The sequence below is a fragment of the Natrix helvetica genome, assembly GCF_964273705.1.
Source record: "Natrix helvetica genome assembly, chromosome: 1".
NCBI classification, from domain to species: Eukaryota; Metazoa; Chordata; class Lepidosauria; order Squamata; family Natricidae; genus Natrix; species Natrix helvetica.
Window position 1 is genome coordinate 76,954,563 of NC_138548.1, and position 18,262 is coordinate 76,972,824.

Consider the following 18,262-nt stretch of genomic DNA (forward strand, 5'->3'; position numbering starts at 1 on the left):
AGGATACCTTGGCTTATTAATTTATTCAGTTCTGCTTCCACTTTAGTCCTAATAGCAAAAGGCACCCATTTGGCTTTTAACCGAATAGGTGTAACCGTGGGGTCTAAATTTAATGTAATAGGGGTGCCCTTATAGTTACCCAATGTCCCCTCGAACACATCAGCAAACTCTTCATACAAATTGTCAAAATCATCAGACATAGTCGCAGCATGTATCCCGGCAATAGCTAGACCTAACAGTTCAAACCAGTAAATGTCCAAAAGGCTAGCCAGCGGATTGGTGATGACGATAAGTGGTAGGTGGCCCTTGAATTCCTGGTCCTCCACCAATACCGACATTGTTCCAAGCACTGGAATTGCCTTTCCTTGGTAATCGCAGAGACGGCAGCTGCAATGCGTTAACGAGTCCTTCATAACAGCAGGCATCAGTTGTTTAAGGGTTGACCAGGACACAATGGTTTTAGTGGAACCGGTGTTGATTTCTATTTTGCAAGGTGATCGTTCAATCTGTACTGTAAGAAAATTTGTTTGATTTTTGGGAGCACTCTACCGCAGAGTGCACGTCCCAAACTTCTTGGGATGGCTCGTCGTCCACAGCAGCGCAGTAAGCTTTAGGCCGCCCAGATTGCCCGGCAGTCTTTCTTTCTGAATAAGCATCATTAGATTGACGGGGGTTAGGTAGAAGAGCTCGGCACACGTTTGCCAAATGCCCTGTTTTTCCGCATCGGCAGTATGTGGCTGTTTTGAAATGGCAATTCGATCGATTGTGGTTGCCCCCACAACTGAGGCAACCCTTCTGAGGTGATTTGGCGGGCCATCCACTTCCAGTTGCCCTAGTCCTCAGATGGGTAACCGCTTCACCCTCATTAAATAATTCCTCCTCAAGAATTTCTTGTTGGTTGACAGCCATTGATTTGAGCCCTGTGGGGGCAGCCAAGAGATAGCGCTGTATTTAGGTGGAGTTTTCGGCCATCTCACTGGTCCAGGCCTCATCAATCACAATTTGGAGGGTGAGTTCTGATTTAGCTAATAGCCTCCATTGCAATTTCAAGTCCCTAATGCCACACACAAGTTGCTCCAACGCATCATCTAGTTCAGGGAACTGGCAATTTATCGCTTCTCTACACAGCGAGGCCACATATTGAATTATCGATTCACCCTCTCTTTGAAGGCACTGCCTAAAAGCATGTCTTCTCGCAATCTTAGACGGGGTGAGAGCGTAGTGATTTTTTAATTTACTCAGGAGCACTTCCCAAGGTAATGTATTCACGGACGCCGGAGCAGACAACGCTTTGGTTGTGCCAAACATTTCCGGGCCGCAGGCACTAAAGAAGAATCTCTTCTTCCTTTCAGTTGTCGCCTCAGTAAGATCGTTGGCTAGAATGAAGGATCAAATCTCTCAATGAATGCTTCCTAGGATTCTTTTTCTGCGTTGAAAGGCGCGAAACTCGGAATGGCTGCCATTATGAGGATTAGAATTAAAGCACTAGCTCGGGTGGCTGAGGGGATTTAAGATCCCATCCTCGTTGCCAGTTTTAAATATTCCCTGTGGAAGGACAAATGATGAGGTGAGTGATCACTGAAACACGAACTGCTTTTAATCAACACAACTAAGAGTACAGAACAGAACCTGCCGGTTTGACTGCTATTTATACATCGGCTGTCAAACTGGCAACCAATTAGAATACAACATTTTCCCGCCAGAACCCTCCTTTAATTTCAACCAATGGCAATCATCCTCAACCCTGATTGACACAACAAAACCAAAGGTAAACAAACAAACAAGTCTCCCACATGTGGGGAGTGATTCTAAAAATAACTCAGTGGGGAGAAAACCAAACGGAAGATTTTTGTCTCTGGTTTCCCCTGCATTTTAGAGCTTGACCTCCTTATTCTTCACATACAGGAAGGAACTGGAAAACTTTCTTGTGAAATAGGCTTTTCATGCCTAAAGAGTATTGAGCAGCTAATGTTTTATTTATTATTTTAGTGTCTGTGTGTGTGTGTGTGTGTGTGTGTTTACAGACAGAATATGGGCATATTTTTTGTCATTGTTTTTGCCTCCATGTTATTGTCTCTGCCTTCAGACTCTAAGCATTTGTACTGCTTTCTATACTGGATGAGGAATTCTGGGAGCTGAAGTCTACACATTTTAAAAGTTGCCACGTTTGAAAAATACTGCACTGCAGGCTGCAGCATCTCAAACAGACAATCACTCAGATCTTAACAAAGAATTTGTCACCTAGTGTAGCAACCAGGAACATGAAGGCCGATTCACTGGCTGGTATGGGACATTCACTCCTGATATTTAGCCAGAACTTGTTTCCTCATAATTTTAATCCAATTATTCTGGTCCTGCCCTTTGAGACAATAGATTTGAACTGTAATATAGCTGCAAAGTTTTGTTATCTGTAGTGCTGGATCTCTGTAGGCATGGAGTGTCTGCCTTTTATTTGCTCCATTCCAACTTCCCTCATTTGGACAGAAATACCAGTGTAATCTGGAAGACTTCATAGTCAACAAAGTTTTAATTCTTCCAGTCAGTTTCGCCATCCCAATTCCAAAAACCTAGCAGAACTTAATTTTCCCTGTTTATGTAAACTATGTGGTCCAACATTCCTCACTCTTACTCTCATCCTCTAGACCAGTGTTTCTCAAACTTGGCGACTTTAAGTCCTGTGGACTTCAACTCCCAGAATTCCCCAGCCAGCTATGCTGGCTGGGGGATTCTGGGAGTTGAAGTCCACAGGACTTAAAGTCGCCAAGTTTGAGAAACACTGCTCTAGACTCAGGAAAACCATGGCTTCTCCCTCCCCTATCCAGATACAACAATTCTACATTGCAACTGTTGGCATGCTCCTGATGTCTACGACAGTCAAGCAATTTCCTCCTTGCACCAATATCTCAGTTGTTGTTTTTTGCCAAAAGGCCAAACGTGCAGTATGTATTTAAAATGGATGGAAACCACCTACCTTACTTTGTTCTCTTTCAGTTTGAAGCAGAAAGAGGAGAATGATTATGCTAATCGATCCTTGCCCCTTCTGCCTGATTAAATCTGCCAGGATTGGACTCATGGATAATTAACAAAGGCAACCAATGCCCTCCTAAATGAGGCAGTAAGCAGGACTTTTTGAAGAAATCTTTCCTTAGGATCTGTACAATCACATGTTGGTCCCAAATGTTTCACTTCTCAGAAAGATGATTGAGAAAGCCTTGTATTAGCTACCTACTCTGTCCGCATTGAGAAAACCTATAAAGATGCAGAAAGTACAATCTCTACGTGGAGCATGCTTCTGCTTTTACATGCTTGCAAACATCTATGAAAAATCAGAGAGCAAAATGCAACATAATCAGAGGTGGTATTCAGCAGGTTCTGACCAGTTCTGGAGAACTGGTAGTAGAAATTTTGGGTAGTTCAGAGAACCGGTAAATAGCATCTCTGACTGGCCCTGCTCCCATCTATTCTCTGCCTCCCGAGTCCCAGCTGATCGGGAAGAAATGGGGATTTTGCAGTAGCCTTCCCCTGGAGTGGGGAGGAAATGGAGAGTTTACAGTATCCTTCCCCTGCCACACCCACCAAGCCATGCCATGCCCGCCATACCACGCCCACAGAACTGGTAGTAAAAAAATTTGAATCCCACCACTTAACATAATGCCAGTAACGTGCTGAGGACCCCTAATGCAGAAACGAGTACCGGTATTTCCTTCCTTTCTTCTGTGTATCCCTTTGGATAAGGTAGGATTTCTCATTCCCTCCGCAATTACCAAGTATTTAATCCTGATCAGTAATCACGAAAGTGAATCTTCACCCAAAGAAAACCAGAAATCAACTTTCCCCTTCATTTTACAGAAATAGCCCTCCCCCGCACTTTCTTCCTTGCCATGTGTTTCTGAAACCTGGGACTCTTCCAAATTTTAAGCATATTGGAAAGTATATCCTTAGGCCAGCTGTGATCTGGTCATGCCGTAACAAATGAGAGAAAACAAAAAAAAATCAACTCAAAGAGAGGCAAACAATAGATTTCCTTGTTCTAGCCTGGAAGTGATCTTCATCCTCCCCATCAAAGCATCCCACACAAAGCCGGGTTCTGTGAGGGTTATGCAATATGCCCTCAGTGCCCCTTGCTTTAGAGGAGACATCTCTTGCGTTTGGAAACATATGGGATGAGAACTATTAGAAGAGTTTAAAGAGGTGAGCAGCAATGCCATCATCACTGCTGCTATTTATAAGCTATTTTAAAGGGGCTGGGAGCTGGAAGAGAGCATTGTGCCAGCAATGAACGGGAGGTTTTTCTAAATCTCTAAAGCAAGAAATAGATGTCCCCTGAGAATGCTGAGGTTTTTTTTTTTTATCTTGCTCAGAGCTGTTTTAGAAAAACCACAAATCTTGGAAACCAGACTTCAGTTGGGTCTGGAATTCCACTGAGGCTTTGCATACTAAGAAACACATTTATCACTCCAAACAAATACATAAAGTCCTGCTGGTATCTAATTGACCTTGATTTTTTTTATAAAAAAACCCCTTCATTATAGATAGCAATTCACAAATTATGCAAATTAAGACGAAGACTTTATGTATGTTACTTTGAAGTAATTTCTAACAAGTCCAGGGAGGCCTGCTATTGGGGATGTCTTAAATAATTGCTCATTGAAAGCTTTTAATGTGGTCCATATGTAAACATTCTCAGCCCAACTTCTCTGCTCTCTGCCTTGGAAAATGTAGCCGTTAACCCAAGCAAGTCAATACTTTAGTAATAACATAGGTTCATGTACCATATATATGATATACAGGACAGAAGGAAACTCTCTCTTGAAATGATAGCAGGACACTTTTAGCCTGGTGGGAGAAAAATAAAACCCTTTCAATTTGCCCTAGAATGCAATTCATCCCAGAGTTTGAAAGTACAGGGTCAAATCCAGAAGAGACAGAATAAATAGCTTCCTTCCTACCTTGTAACTATATTGAAATAATGGTTACAGATGCAGGTTTATTTGGTTGCTTGGACAATAGTATTGGTCATCTTTATGGAAAATCTTTGTTCAAGCCTGCAGATATGCTGTTAAATGAATAACAACTGACCAATTCTTTTGCCACTGCCACACCATGCTACTAGCCACCAAACAGCCAATCATTGTGCTGGCTGTTGTGACTCAACCTTTTTTCTCAACTCACAAAATTCCTGAAGATTTAACTATTGACTCCTGCAAGCCAATATAATCTGGCTCTAGTGCACCACTGAGAGTATCCTTCCTGATCCTTTTAGACCTCTAAGCAGTGTTCGATGCCATTGACTATGTTGGCCTTCTGGATCACCTGAAAAGATTGAAGGTGTTATATAAGTACCACCTGCCTAAGTAGAGAGATCTAATCAGGGTGGATGGCGGAAGAATCACACCTGTAGCTATTTCAATATGGAGTCCTATTGGACTTGGCTCTTTCCCTCATCCTGTTTATTACCAAAGTTAAACCACAGAAGTGTGATGACTCCCTCAGACACTTCCCCAGATAACCTCTCTAGATGTCAGTTTGGGGGAGGATGAACCAGTTCATGGCATGTCAAGAGCTGAGTTGATTGATGGCTCTAAGCAGCTGTCTATGAGCTAAAGCACAGCTGCAGAAGAACAATCCTGAGGCTCCAGGTAGGGAAAGCATGCAGCTGCCCTACATTTTCTTGGGTGTGATGAGGTCAGTGATGAGAAGAGGAACTGCCTTCTGCACCTGATCCAAGAACATGTAGGGCAGAAAAAAGGCAGAAGCAGAGACGTTCAGCCAGATTACTTGGAAGGAGAAAGTCTTGCCCTTCTTGATGGGCTCCATCAGAAGCTGGCTGGGAAATATGAATAAACTAAAACACAGTTATGTATCTGCGTGAGTGAGTGGGACAGCACAAGAAGAAGACCATCTGCTGGTTTGGGTTTGAGTGTGGTAACATTAGTACACTTATCCAGTTGTACATTGGCAGTCTTTAGCTGGTACACAACAGTGACTCATGACTTTGTTATATTTCATACAGTTTATTGTGATGAGGTCTACATTATTCAACAGTCTTCAACAGGGTAGAGTGAAAAGGGATATCAGCCTAGAATCCTGATATAGCCACAACAGAACTAAGCTCAAGCCCCCTTTGAGTGCCATTGACTCTTTTCTAATTCTAAGCAGATGCCATCTGTTAGCTGAGAAGATTTCTGTGCATAGGTTTTTAGCAATAAATCAATTTAATGGAAGCTTCACGTTTGGACCTGGTCTTTCGCGCTGGGCATTAGAACCTACAAATCACTGAAATGTTTCTTCTTGTTGGTTATACTAATCTCACAAGACTTAGATAACAAATGAAAGCTACAATAAATATGTTTCTATCTTCAAACTTAACCAAACACAATGTTTGAAGACTCACACTCTTTGGAGGCTTATTTGCTATTGTAAGAACTTGTGAGTATTCTTGCAAAATGGCTACTGAGGGGACATGGGGCTTGCTCAACATTTTATGACAGCAATATAGCATTACAACAAAATTGCAACAAACTTGTATTAACTGTTGGGTTGATTTTATTTCATTCCACAGAATGCAAGAGTTTGTATGCCGAGGAGACAGGAAAAGAATAAAAAAGTGAAGCCTGGATTAGACTGGAATGTAGCAAGAAAGCTTGCCAAGTTCTCAGCATATGGAAAACAGACGAAAGTGCTATATATAGTACACAGTGACTTGCAATAATTTATCTAAAGTTTAAAAAAAAAAAAAAGAAAAAGAAAAATGAGAATTCAGAATCACTAGGAAAATGAATAAGATGATCTTTTTCCATTACATCAGCCTAAGGAGTTGGAAGCATTTATATGACTTGCTGCCATAAGGCTGCTGGGGGAAAATAATGCCACATGGAATTAGCAGATGTATTGATAGAGATGATGTGCAATTATAAAAATGCTTCTGGTCATTTGGTAATAACTTATAACAGAGTGACTTAGTACATTCACAGTATTACACGTACAATAGCTGTACAATGAATATATGCATAACTGCATACTGTGAGGTTTATTTGTCTAAAAGGACACATTTTTTACGGTTTGTAAAAAATGCAGTATTTTGAGAATCTAAAAACAGAATGTGACAATTTAAATAACTGATGGTGAAATGTCACTAGATCACTGATAGAGAGGTTTGAGGAATCTCAGAGGCCATGTGCATAATAAAATAGGGATTTCAAAGTTTAAGGACAGTAAGGCATCACTGTGGAATCCTTGTTATTCTCTGACCTTGGTTGTTTGTTCCCAGACTTTTCATTATTCAATAGTTAAGCTCAACAGTGCTAGTGAGTTTGAGGTTTGTTCCCTATTTATAGACAGCAGCTTGCACTGCCAGCATTGTTGGGGGTTTTCTTCTTGGTAATTCCTTGATTACTGTTGTCTGCTTGACTGTTTATCTGGTGTTTAACCCTGCTTATCTGGGTACTGACTGCTTTAGAAGATGGACTCTGGTCATTTAAGGTATCAGGACCTTGAGCAACTTATTTCATCTTTCAGTCATTACTGGGCACATATTAATCATTAAAAATTAATACATTGCTGAATTGAAGAAAATATATCTATTTTTCGGACTATAAGACGCACCTAGCTTTTGGGGAGAAAAACAAGAAAAAAAATCTACCTCTGCCTCCCAGCAATTTGCCACCTTGCAGCAAACGGCAAACAGCCTGGTCAGCTTCAGCACAGCCTAATTTAGCATGAGCAGCTGATTGGCGGTTGGATTGGCCTCCCGGAATACTGCTGATCAGCTGTTTCAGGCTGCGGGAATCGCCACCATCTGTCGCCGCTACCATCTATCACTGTCTTCACATGCCCCTTTTTCAGCCTCTGCACATCCCATTTTTGGCTTCCGTGTGTCCCATTTTCAGCCTCCATGCATCCTGTTTTTGGGATCCCTGCCGCCTATCCCCACTTGGAACAGGCCGAAAATGGGGCATGTGAATCCCGAAAATGGGGCGAGCAGAGACGGCAATAGGTGGTGGCAGCGATCTCCACAGCCTGGAACAGCTGATAGGCAGTATTCGAGGAGGCTGATCCAACCACCAATCAGCTGCTCATGCTATATCAGGCTGTGCTGAAGCTGATCAGGCTGTTTGCCGTTTGCTGCAAGGAGGCAATTTCTGGGAAGCAGAGACCGAAGGGTGAGGGCTGGCAGGTGGGCAGGGCTTCAGCAACATTCGCTCTATAAGACACACAGATATTCCACCCACTTTTTGGGGTTGGGGGGTGCGTCTTATAGACTGAAAAATACGGTATGTAGTTTCTTTTCCCCCAGCTGTTCGTGGTACTTTTTTCTGTAAACATTTTTGTGTGTATGTATGTATGTATGTATGTATGTATGTATGTATGTATGTATGTATATTCCTTCAATAATCATGGATATTTTTTTCATCTGAAAAGTATGCAAGAATATTGAACTAGTAGGAATTTGAAATTCTGGTATCTGCAGAAATGATAATATTCAGGTATAAAACATTTATTAAAATACTTCTAGGCCACTGTTCTTTTCTTGCTCAGGTCTTCTGATTACACCATTTAAATAAAGAAAGGCCCAAGAACAGATAGCTCCTACTATTTAAGGTGACCAGAACATTAGAAAGCCAAGCTTGTTTACTTATTTATACTTGTAGAGGGCCATCTCCTCTTTCTGGTCAATAAATAAACACAGAGATGTCTCCGTCATTCGGAGCTAATCTGCTGCCTAGTTAGGACTATGTTATCTATTCCCTTCACAGTTGTATGTCCAAAAAGTAAAAATAAAAGCAAACAGAACACAAAGAATCCACTCTCCTCTTATTTTTTCTTCTGTTTCCATGAGATTTATGTATTTATATCATCTTACTCAATCATGCTATTTTTCTGCCATGATAAGAAGCCAAGCGGTAGATAAGCAGACATTTCTTTTGACCACTAGCCAGACTTCTCCAGAACTTTATGAACCACTCCTGCTTCTGGAGTGATATTTGCTATTTGAAAACAGGAATTCCCCCGTTTGCCAAACACTTTGGGGACAGCTGCAGGAGAACACCAGGGCATAGTGCAATGGCAGCTTCCCTCTATTGGCATCAACTTATCAGCAGGGAGGCTCAGTTTGATTTCATGTTGCAATCCCACAACCATCTGAAAGAAAACCTTGGACTCACAGTACACTCAAAATAGCCATTTGTTAAACTAGCATCATGCTATCCAAAACCCACCCACCCTTCTTGTATAAAGTTATGCTTTATTGGTGATCCTCCATATGTAACAGCACAGCTGCCCGGAGCTAGGAAACTGTCACAAACCGCATTACTTGAAGAGGACTGAGGGCATGAGACAGAGGTTGCTCAACTCTCCTTGAATACATGTAATCATATCACCTGAACTAATGTGTTTAGCTAAAGTTTACCTAGAGTTTTGCTTAGAGGTTCTTAATCTATGGATTTTATGCATTTTTCAACGTTTCTCAATGCAGATTCTTCCTGCTTGAACAGGAAGACTTTAAGCAGTGGTGGGTCCCTACCGGTTCGGCCCAGTTTGGCCAAACCAGTAATGGTTTGACGGCCTGGGTCACTGGAACCGGCAGCGACCCAGGCCTGCCACACCCCCGAACCAGTTCTCCAGGCGGTGCCATAGGCGGTGCCATCTTGTTTTTCAGTTTAGCACATGTGCAGGACAATTTTAATTGTATTGCGCATGCGTGCAAAGTTTGCGCGGGATGCACACACGAGCGAACTGGCAGTAGTACCTACCTCTGACTTTAAGGTGTATCTTCTCTACCATGCTACCATATTGCTTGGGGAATTCTAAGAGTTGAAGTCCATATATCTTGACAGGCTGAGAAATAAGTTGGCCCTCTCCTCTTTGTGGCAATCTCTCAAATACTGGAAAACTGGTATCATGTCCCCCTAGTCCTTCTTTTCTTTAGACTAGCCAAACCCAAATCCTGCAACTGTTTTTCATATATTTTAGTTTTCACGCCTTTAATCATCTTAGTTGCTCTTTGCACTTTTCCCTAAAGTCTCAACATCTTTTTTGTAATGTGGTGACCAAAACTGGATGCAGTATTGCAGGTGTAGCCTTACTAAGGGTTTATAAATATCGTTGATTTAGCAATATTAATATTTCACGTGATTCTGATTCTAGTATTAGCTGTTTTTGGCTGCCACCGCACACTGCTGGCTTATATTTAAGTGATTGTCCACTAGGACTCCATGGTTCTTCTCACAATTACTGTTTTTGAGCTAGGTTTCGCCTAATCTGTACTTGTCCCTATGATTTTTCCTGCCTAAGGGTAAAACCTTGCTTCTCTTCACATTAAATTTCATCGTGTTGGTTAGGATCCATCCCTCATCTGGCCCCCCCAGGTCTTCCAACGGTGCCACTTGGCTGTAAGTGAGTTCATCCACTCTGCATCCTGTCTTCTCCCTCTTTTTCACCTTTCTTAGTATTATAGACCTCTCAAGAGAACATAATCTGTTCAAAATACAATCATTTGAGTCTTTGTACCTTCAGTGAGAGCACAGGATTGATTTGTTCTATTAGCCATTTGTTTGTTTATGGCTGTACATGATATTCTCAGGTCTCATTTCAAAGAGCAAAGTTTGAAAGGGTCAATACTTTCTTTAAACTGATTTTTCAAACTCAACTTTGTATGTGCATGAATGTTACATGCACGTAATAAAAGTGGCTTGCATTGAGACACTGTGCCTGCCCTTTTGCAGACTTTAACCCACCCCGCTTGGTGTCTCTAAAGCTAGAGTACCAGATGGATTTGATTCATTTAATTGCTGTGTGAACAATACAGGCAAGACTGTTAGGATGATTCCGTGTATTGCATCAACTTCAATTTGTTCATCTTTGAGCAGAACAGTTATCATTCCTTTACTAACTTAATTGCTAAAATTCCTCTATTAGCTTTTCCAAAAGCTTATTGCTCAATAAAACTTGCAAAAGAAACTAACTTAATAAAAATCACACTAAGAACATTTTCAAAAATACATTTTGCTCCCAGCCAAGGATAGGTATGCAGAATACCAGAAGGCCAAATCAAAAATGGGGTACTGTAACATAAAAGAACATACAGCATACATAATTTACTATGAATTCATAGAACAGCATGTCAGATTAGTGAATTCACACTTTGACTTCAATTTCCTGGAAGGAAGCTTTCATGGGCTGCATTTCTCTATAATATCTTCTTATGTGCTCTCTTTTGGGCAGAAGAAGGGAATCTCAGAACCAACATCTTTCTGCTCTGCTGGAAATGAGGGGCATAAGTATTACCCCTCTTTGCTTAAGATCTTTTTGCTGGTGTGGTGGCTACCAAGATTTGGGGGTTTGGCTTGGGCAGGAATAGAAGGCAGAACTTGTATTCCCTTTTCTCTGCCATGTAAGCAAGACCTAGCCCAGCTGGTGGGAGCTAGAAGATTGATGGTTTCAGGACTTACTTTCTCTGAGTAGGAGAACATGTGTGTGTGTTGTGTGTGACCATTGTAGATTAGTTACCTCCATCAACTAAGACTGCAGATAGTGATACCTGCTGTTCTGGCCACAGCAGAGGGGAAATTGGCTTCAGAGTTATACGTGAACTATACTGAACTGTAGAGGAATGATGGAAACCTCTCTGACCTCACCAAAGTGCAAGTGATAAAGTGCTGCCACAAGGAAATGAGACTTGGTTTAACTTGATTTAACATCCTGAAGATATGTGTAGAAAGCTGAACTTCCCTGCTGAAACTCTGGGGAGACGTTGGCTGAGGACTGGAGGAGAGCTAATTTTACTGAGTAGGTTGTAATCTAGCAATCAGCGAAAGAGCTAACATAGGCAAAAATTACTTCTTAATTCCAGCTGGGGCCTCATTCCTTCTTTAGTGTTACCACCTGCAATAAGGGTCTTTAGATATTTACTACTGGCTGGAAGACAGACAGTGAAGTGTTGAACTTGGTTTAGGAAGACCAATGTTGACATCTCTCTCTAACAATGGAGTTCATTGAGTAATGGGGGTGGGTGGGGAGGTGGGAAAGTCAGTCTCTTGCAACCCAATCTATCTCTCAAGGCTGTTCTAAAATAAGGGGATTTATGTTGCTTAGCAGGGATGTGGTGCCTCAGTGGTTAAGACATTGAGCTTGTCGATCAGAAGGTCATCAGTTCAGCAGTTTGAATCCCTAATGCGGCATAGCAGAGTGAGCACCCGTTACTTGTCCCAGCTTCTGCCAACGTAGCAGTTTGAAAGCATATAAAAATGCAAGTAGAAAAATAGGTACCACCTTTGGTGGGAAGGTAACAGCGTTCTATGCACCTTCAGCATTTAGTCATGCTGGCCACATAACCATGGAGACGTCTTCGGACAGCGCTGGTTCTTCTGCTTTGAAATGGAGATGAGCACCACCCCCTAGAGTCGGGAACGACTAGTACATATGTGTGAGGGGAACCTTTACATTTACCTTATGTTGCTTAGCATTCTTTAAAAAATGACATATGCGCACTACATAAATATAGTAATGAAACCAAGCTCACTTATTTTAGTTCATTGGGTACTCAGCCAATATCTTATCTAGGAAAGAAAACAAAATCTGGTAGAGTCTATAAGTGGTTCAATGTTTGCTCGCAAACCACACTGCACAAAATATTTTACTTTGTGGTTCTTCACTTTAGTTTGCTACCCTGCCCCTAAAGAAAATGATTCATTTCCTTTTTTATTCATTACAATATAATTCCACTAACTTCAGTGGAATTATCCAAACAGAAATATGAGCCTATAAGAATAGATCAAGTCTTTTCATGCCTCTTAAACAGTTTGCTAAATAGACTTTCTATATTAAAATGAGTCATTTAGCAAGAATTGTGCAAGATTTTGTTTGCAAGGACATCTGTAGCAGTTGTTTTATTTCTATTTTAAATTTGTGAAATGGCAAACAAATGGAGCACAGGCTGTAACCGTCCTTGTGTGAAGGTCTGTAGGCCAAAAGGAATTATTAGAAAGTTGTGCTGTTTTCCCATTTTTTAAAAGCAACATCTGAACTTAAAAAAATATTAATTCACCAACAAATTGCATCTCTCTCGCAAGTCAACTCCAAACTAGTTATAAATCTGATTATTGTTGCCATTGTTCTTGGGAGACCTTGTTATTATTATCATAAAAGTATGAAAAACCTTGTAAATAGAAGTGATGATGGCAAAATTTAACTTTTTGGTTGTTTTATTAAGCTCATGTGTTTTACATTGTAAAGATAGATTAACAGTACATGAGTGATGCCAGTTGCTATCATACAAGCCAAGAAGACCACTGATGTCTTTGTGATTTATGCAGAATCTTCTCTGGCCCCAGGATAAGCAAACAGAATAAATGATATAAAATGTTGAGAAAGGTCAGAAAAATAAAATAAAACCTATGTAACAAGTAAAGAACTGAGCTTTTATTTATAGCAAATTTTGGATTTACTCTTGATGATCTTTTTTTAATATGAGTAGTTACTGGCAATTTTGTTTGTAGCTTACAATGGAAAATCAATTAACACTGATATTTAAGAATCTATTCTTTGGAAGCATAGTAGTTTAATTCCCAACCCAGCAGTAGTTTTACGATTGCTACTCCCTGAATTTTCAGTCCTACAGTACAAACATATTCAAGAGCACCAGTGGGGGGAAACTGCCCTAAGATCTAAGAATTAAAATACATAGTTTGGATCTTCCAATGGCCATTGTATCAACAGAAATATTTTTTTGTATTTGAGGAATATAAACTGTTGGAATGGGAGACATTTATTTTCTCCCTACTTCTTGCTTCCCTTTACAAACCTAACCTCATCCAGAGAGTCTCCAGAATATTTTTTTTCCAGGAGAATAATAGGTTGGATAGGGAAGAATAATAAGTAAAAATAATATCCCGCAATCAGAATGCTACTCACAGTATCTTTGGATTCAACCTTATATGACTTATTTCTTACACAAATATACTATGTTATTTTCTAAGTTAAGCATCCAGCACTTCTCAGTTGGTTTAGTCTTTTGCTCAAATTCTGTTGTATCAAATGTGAGAATAATACATGTCTTCCTGCAGATATGCAAAGGTATTGATAATAACTTTGCCCGAGATCATATCTTCCAGGCTTTTAAACATTCTTTTATAGTAGAAAGAAGGCAGGGAAAAGGGAGATTGGCTTCAACATAGGCCAAGAGTGCATCATGGAGCAGACATGAAAGGTTCTTGGAGGAAGTCACCTGTAGCTTTCTTTTTATAATTTGAATGCTACTGTACATTTTGGTTAAAGGGAGGAAACTTATGATAAAATCATAGCTTCATAAAACAAAAAACATTGCCAGTGATGCTTCCTCTGTTTGGAGAAGCAGTTTTGTTTATGCAAGGAAATAAGGCCTTTTGAATGACACATAGTCTACTTCTATGCATTTCCAGCACTATGACACTACATATAGCTTTTTTTTAAAAAAGAGAACTGATAGAGGCTTGTCTTTTTAAAATATTGCTGTGTTAGCTGTTGACAGGTTTACAAGTGTGGGCAAGATGCTAGCCAGGTAAGAAGTGTTAGCTGCTCTCCTTTTACACATCGGATCACATCTCTAAATCCTGGGTACAAAAGTTAACATTGCATTTTTCAGTTAGACTTTTGGTGGGAGTTTTTAGTACACAGAGGATCAACTAACACAATCAATGGGGGATTCCTTTTGATCTAGTGATAATGCAGTGGTGGGTTCCTGCCGGATCGCACCGGATCGCACGCTCCCTTTCGGCGCTAAACCCGGAAGTACGGTGTTGCCCCGCCCCTGGCGACGGGACGACGCTTGCCTGCGCTCCACCAGCTTGGCTGGGAACGGAGACGTTTCCTCAGCGGAGCGGAGCGCCTGAAAGGGACGCAGGCTCAGCCTGCCAGGCTGCCACCACTCCACTGAAGACATTGCTGAGCAGAGAAACGTCTCCGTTCCCAGCAGAGCTGGTGGAGCGCAGGCAAGCGTCGTTGCATCGCCAGGGGCGGGGCAACACCGTACTTCCGGGTTTAGCGCCGAAAGGGAGCGCGCGATCTGGTGCGATCCGGCAGGAACCCACCAATGTGATAATGTAATAAAATAGCTTTTTTAATTTCCTGATCTTTTTTTCTCCCTGTTTTTATAGAATCTACTGGCAAATAGTTACATCAATTTAGAACAGTGTTTCTCAAACTTGGCGACTTTAAGTCCTGTGGACTTCAATTCCCAGAATTCCCCAGCCAGCTATGCTGGCTGGGGGATTCTGGGAGTTGAAGTCCACAGGACTTAAAGTCGCCAAGTTTGAGAAACACTGATTTTAGAAGAAGTTTCTCTTCCTTCCCAAGAAGATTTCATGTTTGGGGGAGGGGGAAATAGAGACAGAATTTTCCGGCTGCCCTCTATGAACTCTTTCTCAGTACTTTTCCCCCCCCTTAAAATAAATAATATGGTAGTCATTCCATGTCAAGGTGCCAGATATGAAGCAATAAATCTGCTTAGAACAAAGAAAATGGAATAATTTCCTGTTCCAGAAGCCTCCAGTTTTAATAATTCTGATATTGTCTTGCTGAGAAACCTCATGAAGAGGAAGGAGCCAAAATTTGTGGTCTTTGCCCATTTGGAGGAACATAGGATGAAAAAGTCATATTTTTATATAACCACATGTCATGCCATTTCTTTTAAAAATTAGCAGAACTTGGTGGGGGAGTAGAAGAATTCCATTGGAAGCCATAAGACAGGAATGAAAGAATATTATCATATGTTGTAACAAGTGAGTAACTTTTTGCAGAGTTTTGAAGAACCAATTTTTCTCTTTAAAATACTTTACTTTATTGTCATTGTAACTATATACATAGTTTACACATACAACGAAATTCACAATAATGAAATCTACTTGATTTTTTGGGGTTCTTAGAATTTTTAGGAAGTCCTAAGCAACTGAAAAGGGACGTGGTGGTGGCTCAGTGGCTAAGACGCTGAGCTTGTCGATCAGAAAGATTGGCAGTTTGGCGGTTCAAATCCCTAGCGCCGCATAACGGAGTGAGCTCCCGTTACTTGTCCTAGCTTCTGCCAACCTAGCAGTTCAAAAGCATGAAAAAATGCAAGTAGAAAAATAGGGACCACCTTTGGTGGGATGGTAACAGCGTTCCGTGCACCTTCGGCATTTAGTCACGCCGGCCACTTGACCACAGAGATTTCTTCGGACAGCGCTGGCTCTTCGGCTTTGAAATGGAGATGAACACCGCCCCCTAGAGTTGGGAACGACTAGCAGATATGTGCGAGGGGAACCTTTACCTTTTAAGCAATTGAAAATACACATCCAAGTCCATTTAATTAAGCTAGGTATTAACCCTCTATATAATTCACAGCAGTTGCTATACTGAAATCTTGAGATGGCCAGCTTTATCAGAAATCTTCTAGGAATTTACAGAAGGAACTATTACAAGGAGAGAGTTATGAAGAAATAGCAAACATAAATTATAATCCAAGGCACACTTGAATATACTGAAGTGGATTTTTTCCCTGCATAAATATAGCCAGTTAATCCACTGAGTGATGCATTAAGTATCACTGTACCATTGTACCTTTGACTGAATGAACTTTTGCTCAGTGCTAAACTTGAAGGGAGAATCTTCACTGTACCCCTCCCGCAGGTCCAATAAAACAACTGTTGGGGGAAAGTTTCTATGTTCATAGAGGTGCATAGTTATGACCCACAACGCACCACCTCCCTACTGAAGCGGTCCTTGCAGTCAGAAAGATTGAGTGCTGTGCTCTACAACTGCAATACTTTTTCCACTTAAAATCTGGTGGGGGAAAAAAAGAGAGCTGATTTGAACATGAGGGCCATTCAGCACCATGGTAACTTTTAACAAGCTTTATTTTGGGGTGGGTGTGGGCGCTTCTGAGTCAGTATTCAGTCCTGGTAATTGCCTGGACAAGTCCTTGCAGTTTTCCTGACAAGATTTTGGAAGTGGTTTGTTATTGCCTACTTCCTAGGGATGAGAGAGTGTTACTGGCCCAAGGTCACTCAGTAGTTACATGCCTAAAATGGGACTAGAATGCACGGTCTCCTGCCTTAACCATTACACCAAACTGGCCAGTAATGATTTTCCCTATCTTCGCTACTGGTTCGGAACCGGGAGCATGCTCGCATGCAGCGCTTCTGTGCATGCACAGAGCATCCATGATGATGTCTGGGAGGGTGGGTGGAGCCTCCTGCCACCACTGCTACCGGTTCACCCAAACTGGGTGAACCAGCAGAATACCACCTCTGAAACTGGCTCTTTCACTTAATGCAGTGGTCTCCAAACTTGGCCACTTTAAGACTTGTGGACTTCAACTCCCAGAATTCCTCAGCCAGCCTCAAAGCTGGCTGAGGAATTCTGGGAGTTGAAGTCCACAAGTCTTAAAGTGGCCAAGTTTGGAGACCCTGACTTAATGAGTCAGCTCATTAATTAACAGGAGGTGAGCATGAAATAAGCTGTAAAGACCAGCTGAACATCATACACAGTTATAATTCCTAGTTTAGGTAGAACAAGGCAGAGACAGCAGTATGCAAATGTGGCATAAGTGTTTGTTAATAGCACTGGCACTTGAATTAAAGGAGAAGCTGAAGGAGGAGGCTTTGCTCTCAGTTCCTACTATTGGGCCCTACTTTTCCTCCAGCAACTCATATTTCTAATTGAACAACAGTTGAAATGTGATCATAGAATCAGGAGGTAAAGAAAGAACACATTAAGGCCCATTTGTCCTATAACTCATTACATTACCATGTGTAACAATCTATCTTCACCTCCTTCAAGATGGATCTGAGCAATGTAGGGGACACCATCCTTATCTCTGGAGTTACTTTAGTGGCTACTTGCTGACAACAAAGAAACCACTCCAGATTTTTTTTTAAAGAAAACCCTCCCTACAGAATCAGAATGTTTGATATGCCTGACACAGGCCACACTTCAAACCATCCCAGTATGTTGCTGACATAACCCAGGCCATGTTGATCTAACAAAACACGGTGCGTTGCCAAACTCCCCCCCCCATCATTTAATTCTGATAGTTTTGAAAAGTATAGCAATATTAACCATCAAATAATCATTCAGAATAAATAAAATTAAAACAACAGTGGAGCCAAGCAATGGAAGATTAAATCTGGAGCGCTAAGCTACAGAGAATGAATACAGATTTGGCTGTGCACACCTATCATGGAAGCATGAGGAAGGAAAGGGAGAAGATCCTCCACCAAAAAGACACCCCCCCTCCCAATGACTTTGAGAC

At 41.3% G+C, this 18,262-nt stretch overlaps 1 protein-coding gene across 3 annotated transcripts in view; it reads right to left on the reverse strand.

Moving 5' to 3' along the window:
• RAD51B (RAD51 paralog B) overlaps positions 1–18,262 on the reverse strand; it is a 363,878-nt gene that overhangs the window by 36,766 nt on the left and 308,850 nt on the right. The window lies entirely within an intron of this gene.